Raw genomic sequence first — 7700 nt, 5'->3', positions numbered from 1 at the left:
TTTTGTTTTGCTTTTTTTTTTGTCCCGCGTTTCAATTATTCCTCCAAGAATGAAATGAGAGACGGACTGCTACTATAAACTCATCCATGCCTATATCTTTCATATTACATCATTCGGTATCTATCTATAATCGATGACACAGAGTAGATTAAAAATCTTCCCCCTCCTTTTCCCAACGAATCAGATCCGAAATTGCAATGTTATAATATAAAAGAATTTTAAACTGAACATATTTTGTTGAATAAAACTTAGTCGGCTCTCCAGTCATTACAAAAATTTTAATTTGAGAGAAAAACGCCATTTACGGTCCGGGATCTTGGTATAGCTTAATAATAATATATTGTATGAATATTGTGTACTTTTTCGTAAATTCAGTAAACTCGGTAAATCGGCATTTTTCTCTCTAATTGATTGTATATCATAACGCTCCCGTTTCACCTATTATTAAAAATTTTAATATCTTCTTGATAAAAAAAGGTTGAGAACCCCTACGTTAGGTGGATAGTATAAATGCGCCCATCATGTAGCACACCATAAACTATTTTAGCAATATTGGAACGTTAGAGCTGTACTGACGTTGCGACGAATATTCTATTCTATATTATACGGGAGAATTCGTTGGCTCGCCAATTTTCTTTGCCGGCCGCCTGCAAATATAGCGTGACTCGTGCTTTACGGATGCAACACGCGATCGAACGCGATTGCGCCGTTTTTGTTACGAAGCACGAATAAGATGTTCCCACATAACGCAGAATATTCTAGAACAATATTGCAACAACGTTCTCACATTATAGCTGGTGTATTCGAATGTTGCTGGAATATTCTGTGCTGTACGAGTTACGTGAAATATATACATATAACTAAGCCGGCTTATACAATCGATCGTAGGTGGTAACTTATAATTAGCAATAGTAATTTCAGAGACGAATCCGACATTGATTTAACGATCCAACAATATGCATCGTATATGTATATATCTGAGAGAGATTGAACCCTTTCTTACATATAGATATTCCGCTATTGCGCGTTTCCTATCTGCTATCTAGATTGATACAGTGTTTGTGATATAAAATTTGACTTTTATACTTTAAGTTTTTACAAACAATAATTGCGTGAGATATATGAGGGCAGATTACAAGCGGAAATTTATACAATATTTGCAATATAAGCTTAATAAACAAAAAGATAAAATTAGTCGTATAATAAAAACGTCAAATGAGCTGTGAAAATTAATGGAGCGATCGATATGTCTACACGTGCACGCACAATTATGGCTCCGAGAGCGCGAACTCTACTCGCTAACTTTAATCGCTTGAGACTATCGTGACTTTGATATTTTCAGTGTTGAAACTTTTGACTCTAATTAACCTTTTAAAATGCGCAGTTACAAGAATTTATTAAATATTTTACGTAACTGTATGATCACATTACTCGCGGGCAATGCTTCTGTTACGGAATATAAAATTACGCGAGAGCTTTTCTTTTAAATGTAAACTACATATCTGAAATCTTATGCAAAAGTCTATATAATATTTATTACTAGTTTTATGTAGTTAAAATAGAAAATTTTGATGAATTGTTTTGTTAAAAAAATATATATAATATATTTGAATTAATAATTTAATTTTTTAATATTGGCAAAGTCTACCGTGAACTCAGAAAAAATAATGGGTGTGATAGCGCGTAGATCGTAACTATAGATAATATACATAAAAAAGAAAAAACAAGAGAACTAAAACGAAGAAAATATATGTTTGCGGTTCGTAATGATTTCGTTCAGCAAGTAGGTCATCTTTGAACATTTTCTAAATTAATACGTGTTAACAATAATTGGAAATGATAAAATTTATCATATTTTGAGGAAAATTCTCTCCAGCTTTATTTATTATATATGTCTAAATTTAAATTGCGATTTAACGTTCTTTTCTATCACACAATTAAATTTGAACGCTCTCGAGAAATCCGTGTTTTTTTCCGTGTCGTCAACATGGCCGAATCCTTTGGATTGCTAGTTAATAATTAGATGTAATTAGTTTCTTTTTTTCCATCGCGATTGATGCGGTAAAATTCCGATCGCTTTTTCTCTGCTATCTTCCTGTTACGTATCTTCTATCGTCGTCTCACGTGAGAAAGGAATGATCAATTGGTTTCCACTTCAGAATACCGTGATCATCACGTTGAAAGGTCGATGGTCGTGCCGGATAGGAATATTACGCCTTCCGTAAAAATTTTTTCGCGACCATTGCAGCGTTGGAAATTTCCGCATTCGACGTTTTCGCATGCGAGATATACATTTTTAATGAGCTTATCAATTAATTTGACGCGAAGGACATCCTGTCTACATTAAGGTTGCACTCTTCAATTGATACTTACAATGAAATGAACGTGAAACTTCTTTTCTCAGCCTTCTTTCTAATTTCTTTTATTTTCTGTCAGAAAACATTCTGAGAAATTAATTTATTAACCATCTAATTCTCTTTCTCCTCCTTTTTTTCTTTTGACGCAAGAGAATTTGTAATGCGCGTTTCTATTATCACCGTATGGCTATCGATGAAACAATAATACAATTCAAGAAGTTGACAAGTATAGATACATTTTAATCAGCTTATCAATTAATTGAGGCGAAGGACATTCTATCTACATCAAGGTTGCACTCTTCAATGGATACTTACAATGAAATGAACGTGAAACTTCTTTCTCAGCCTTCTTAACTTCTTTTTATTTTCTGTCAGAAAAATTCTGATAAATTAATTTATTGACCATCTAATTCTCTTCTCCTCCTTTTTTTCTTTTGACGCAAGAGAATTTGTAATGCACGTTTCTATTATCACCGTAATAAAGATGGCTATCAATGAAACAATAATACAATTCAAGAAATTGACAGGTATAGATACTTAAAAATCAATTTGCATATTTATAAACCAGTGGTTTGCGATACTGCAGAAACACCACGCACGTACAGATGCAAATGACAGTACTTATATAAGTATGGCCATCTAAAATGTATCATCTCTCATTAATAGTCGATTTCACTCAATACGTCAGCCATATGGTAACTCAAGTAGCAAGCTGACGTTATCTGTCGTAATTTTGACGTTAAAATGACGTCAAACAACGTTAGCTTGCTACCTGGGGATATAGGGTTGAAGTAAATGCCCCAAAAAAATATCGCGTGCAAGTATGCATTATATGCATACACACACACACACACACACACACAACACACACACCAATCGTTTTCTCTTAGACTGATCTGTTGTCTTTATATATTTTTCTCTTTCTTTCCTCACCCTCTTTTTCTTTTGCGAATCCCTAGCTATATGTGTTTATTTCTTTTAAATCCAGAAAGCGTGCACACATAATGCAGCCAAAAATATTAATATTCTCTTTTTGGAACACGTTCGTATGCGTAGGTGCACCCACTTGGCGTCCGTTACCAGCGTATCACATGTACGATGCGTGAGACACTTTAAATTGCAATATCGCCGTGATGAGCACTGGAAAAACACTGATTTTAGATATCATGTAATATTACGTCCCATTTGGTCTCCCTATTTTATAGTATTTGGATATTATTTTTTTTCTTTTATCATGTGACTAATTCAATTTTATCTTTACTTATTTATATTTTCTTATTTATGTCTTAACTTCTTTATATTATTTGTCGGCTGATAAAAATTCCGTGTAGTTGAAACGTTCCGACAGTTAAATTGATAATAATTAAATCACATTTTATTTAATTTGTAATTACTTAATTTGCTCGTTTACGTCCTACGATCTCAGTTGCTTTACATTACATCCAAGTATAGAAAACAATACCCGTCGTTATTTAATTCCACGAATGTGATATATGAAAAGATAATCAATAATTACCTTATCGACAACTTATTATCTCTCGATCGAAGTCTGTGATCAAAGTAACAATCTATTACTTAATTGCTAAATATAAATATTTCCTTGCGATTTTATTCTCAAAATTGTATTCTCGATATGGTATTAGTGTAAAATGCTTTCATTTTTTTTCCAATAAAGCTCACCGCGTTTTCGAAAGAATGCGATGTCCGGATATATTAGGTTTACTCGTGTTCCAGAAGCTCTAATGTTTAATACTTGACAATTGATATTTAACATATTTAGTCATCTATATTTGCATAGCCAAATCCGTGTCGAGAGTCGAGAGCAGATTATGCAAGAGTCTACTACAACATTGTCGGCGATAAAATTAACATATGCAACGATATCGGTAAAATTTTGTGATAAAGATCTAGAGTTAAAAACAAAATATGATGGTAGAGAAATTGGACAATATTTAACATAATTCACAGCAGGACAAATAAAATTGGACAAATCTTGTATTTCACTATTTAATCCTTCACGTCTGATTTCTTTTTAGAAGAGGAATTATAAAAGAGAATATATCTAGTTTCATTATTTTTAGAGATCTTTGGCTGAATACGAACACGAGATCAAAATATGAAAATTCAAAATAACTAATGTAAGACTAAAATATTTTCCAAATCTAATAAAATGCGTTTATTAAAAAGATTTATTACAGAATTTCTGGAGTCGTTTTATACAAATATGTTAAAACAAAAGATTTAACATAGTGGATTCAGAATGCAAGAAATAAAATATCCTTAAATGCTAATGAAAATGTATCGACAAAATATATATAGAAGAGCTAGATAGCAAAGTCCAAGTTTTCGACCTAATCTATATTGTATATCATGCTTATCTTAACTTTTACCTGTAGAAATCTTTCTTTTTATATTATTTACTATACCCTTTTTTAGATAGGATTGTTCATAGAAATTAATATTTGTTAAGACTGGAAAGTGTAGACCTCTGTGGAGGAAAACGAGGACTAACGCATAAAAGATTGAATTATGATAAAAAAAAATAGGATAATTAAAAACTAAGAAAAATTAAAAACACTTTTATTGAGATGCGGGGAAATCACATGCAGGATTACAATAGATATTGATTCACCTATATTTTGTCGAAGATGCGAATTTATGTTGGATGGTCAACAATGATTTATTTGTAGTGGGCACAAATATCAAAATAAATACATATAATAATAATGCTAGCTTAAAAAATAGTTAATAATCGATGAAACTTTATACAAGTTACCAAAGAGTCAGTCTAAAATATAATATAATATAATGGCCATATCATTAAGACGCTGATGCTTCTTTGGATCTTCAAGGGCAGATCGACTAGCAATATTTGCGAATCATCTTAAAATTTTCGTTTCTTAGAGCTATGATATAAGACAACAATGTAGATGTTAATACTATTTTACGTAATTTCAATTTTGTCACATTTCTAAAGTGTTTCCTTCAGCACGTGATACTATTGCTCAACATAATTTCAGAAAAAAGAGAAAATATATTCTCTTTGATCATATTTTACTTATTAGATAAAATATATTTTGTTTAAATTTCAGTTGGTAAATCCTCCGGGAGGGTTAAGAGGATAGCATTATGATATAATAAAATGACAATGTGGACATTGAATAATATTACGATCATTCTCGAATATAGAATACCTACATGCTGTGCTGTGATACGAGCTCGATACAATGTATTCAATTTATAAAATGTGTTGCTTTATTTATACACTGCAAGTTATTATATGTACAACTATAAAATGTACATCAATAAGTACAATTTGTATTCTTCTGGCAGTCAAAAGAGTCTCTGATCAATTCTTGGTCGATTTCTGGTCTCAACGATTCAACTCTCTTTGTATTTGATCCAGCGACTTGCCCTTGGTCTCCGGAACCAAGAAGTAAACAAATAAAATGCCGATGGCGCAGAATAAAGAGAATATCCAGAAAGTACCGTAGGAGCTCAGGGCGGCGGTCATATCAGAGTAAAATTTGGGTGACTATAAAAGCCATAAGCCAGTTGAATAGACAGGCGCTGCTCCCAGCGACTCCCTTCACCTCCGGCGCAAAGATTTCCGGCATCATCATCCACGGGATTGGTCCAAAGCCGAAAGAAAATAGTGAGAAAGACGCAGAGCGGAATGAGCGCGAACCACTTGATATCATCGAAGGCAGTGGTATTGTAATACAATAAAAGTAAACTCCGAGGAGCAGAGTCATTAGGAACATCACTACGATCGATGCCATCAGTAAAATCCTCCTGCCCAGTTTATCGATGACAATTACCAAGAACACCGATACTACTTGCACCGCTCCTTACGACGATACTAGCTGTACTGGGCTTCATGGTGCTTCCGGCTTTGGTAAAGATGTCCGAAGAATAAAAGATGATGGTTTACTCCGCTCATTTGTTGGAAGAGCATCAATCCGTAAGCGATTATAAAGCCTTTCTTCGCGGCCGGGGATTTGATCAAAACTGCGAACGACGCACCGCTCCGCTTGGTTTCTTCAAGCGCCTCACGATGCGCCTGCAACTCGGCTTCAACATTATATTGATTGCCACGAAGTCTGATCAAACTCTTGCCGGCCTTCCTCATTACCTTTCTTCAGATAGTACACTGGAGTTCTCTGGCATGAAAAAGAACGCTCCGAAGAAGATCAGTGGCATAACCGCGGAGATAACCGACAGAGTCCACATATTATCGATAACGTCCCAAGGACGTATGAGATCAGGATACCTATGGTGAGCATCAATTGGAAGTAAGAGCCGAGCTCGCCGCGAATCTCACTCTCGATATCTCTCTGCCGTATATAGCGGGGCAGCTACGCAAAAGGCTCCACCACTGACGCCGGTAATGATCTACCAAAATAGAACATGAGTACCGATTTCGAGAAGATGATAAGTAGCCAACAGCGTGAAGGGAACTACCATGAGCAGCATGGCAGTCTTCCTCCCGATTAAGTCCGCTAGCATGCCAATAGGAATGCATATCGCACCCGCTCCAAGAGTGGTGAGTGATCCTACCCAGGAGAATTCGCCGGGCTAATTGGTATATGATAATCGCGTACTAGGTTCACCCATTTTCACCGGCAGGCGATGACCAGCGAGCACCATGCCACAAGCGAGAGCGCCGAGCGTCGCTGCTATGCCTGCCATGTATTGTGCAACTTCTTAGCTTTACCAAGCTGGCCATTATTAGAGACCAAGGTCTGTTGCGAGATACTAATCTTCTCGGTCACATGGCTTACCACTTGCTGACAAAAGTGGTGTACTCTCGTCGGTCTGGAAAAGAAATATTTTGAATTATTATATATATATATATACAATATGAATTATAATTTTTCATCGAATCTCTCTCTTACGAAACATAAACATAAAACTTTAACAATTTGATTGGAATATAAGGCAATTTGAAAAACAATTTGTATCTTGAATACAACTGCTATTTTTCATATAAACTACGTAATCAATTTATATAGAATATTCTGTAGTCAATATAGCTTCTATTCAAGAGAATGACATTTATTTACTTCAAAAAAACCTGACAGGAAATTATTGTTTAACATTGCCCTATATATTAAATCTTTCCTTTTTTTCATTTTCTTATAATTATGACGATTATTTCTATCTTCTATTTAAGCTTCAAAAATAAAATTATAATACAAATTAATGAAAGAAAATAAGAATCTAAAAAATTTGTTATATTATATATTATTTCATCGCATCATTTCATCAGCATTTCGGTCAGGAATGTTCGTTAAAATATAGACAAAGCGGGGACGAAGGAATATGTTGAAGGACACAGGG

General features: G+C 34.3%; 1 pseudogene; it reads right to left on the bottom strand.

Annotated features, from left to right (window-relative positions):
• Positions 1 to 5589: 5589 nt before the first annotated feature.
• LOC139770193 (facilitated trehalose transporter Tret1-like) lies at positions 5590 to 7175 on the bottom strand (annotated as a pseudogene).
• Between the last annotated feature and the right edge of the window lie 525 nt (positions 7176 to 7700).

This window comes from Temnothorax nylanderi, unplaced genomic scaffold, assembly GCF_030848795.1.
Source record: "Temnothorax nylanderi isolate EJ_2023f unplaced genomic scaffold, tnyl_v1.0 TNYL_tig0027_pilon, whole genome shotgun sequence".
NCBI lineage: Eukaryota > Metazoa > Arthropoda > Insecta > Hymenoptera > Formicidae > Temnothorax > Temnothorax nylanderi.
The sequence above is the reverse complement of the archived record's forward strand: the minus strand, read 5'-3'. Positions and strand labels throughout refer to the sequence as shown.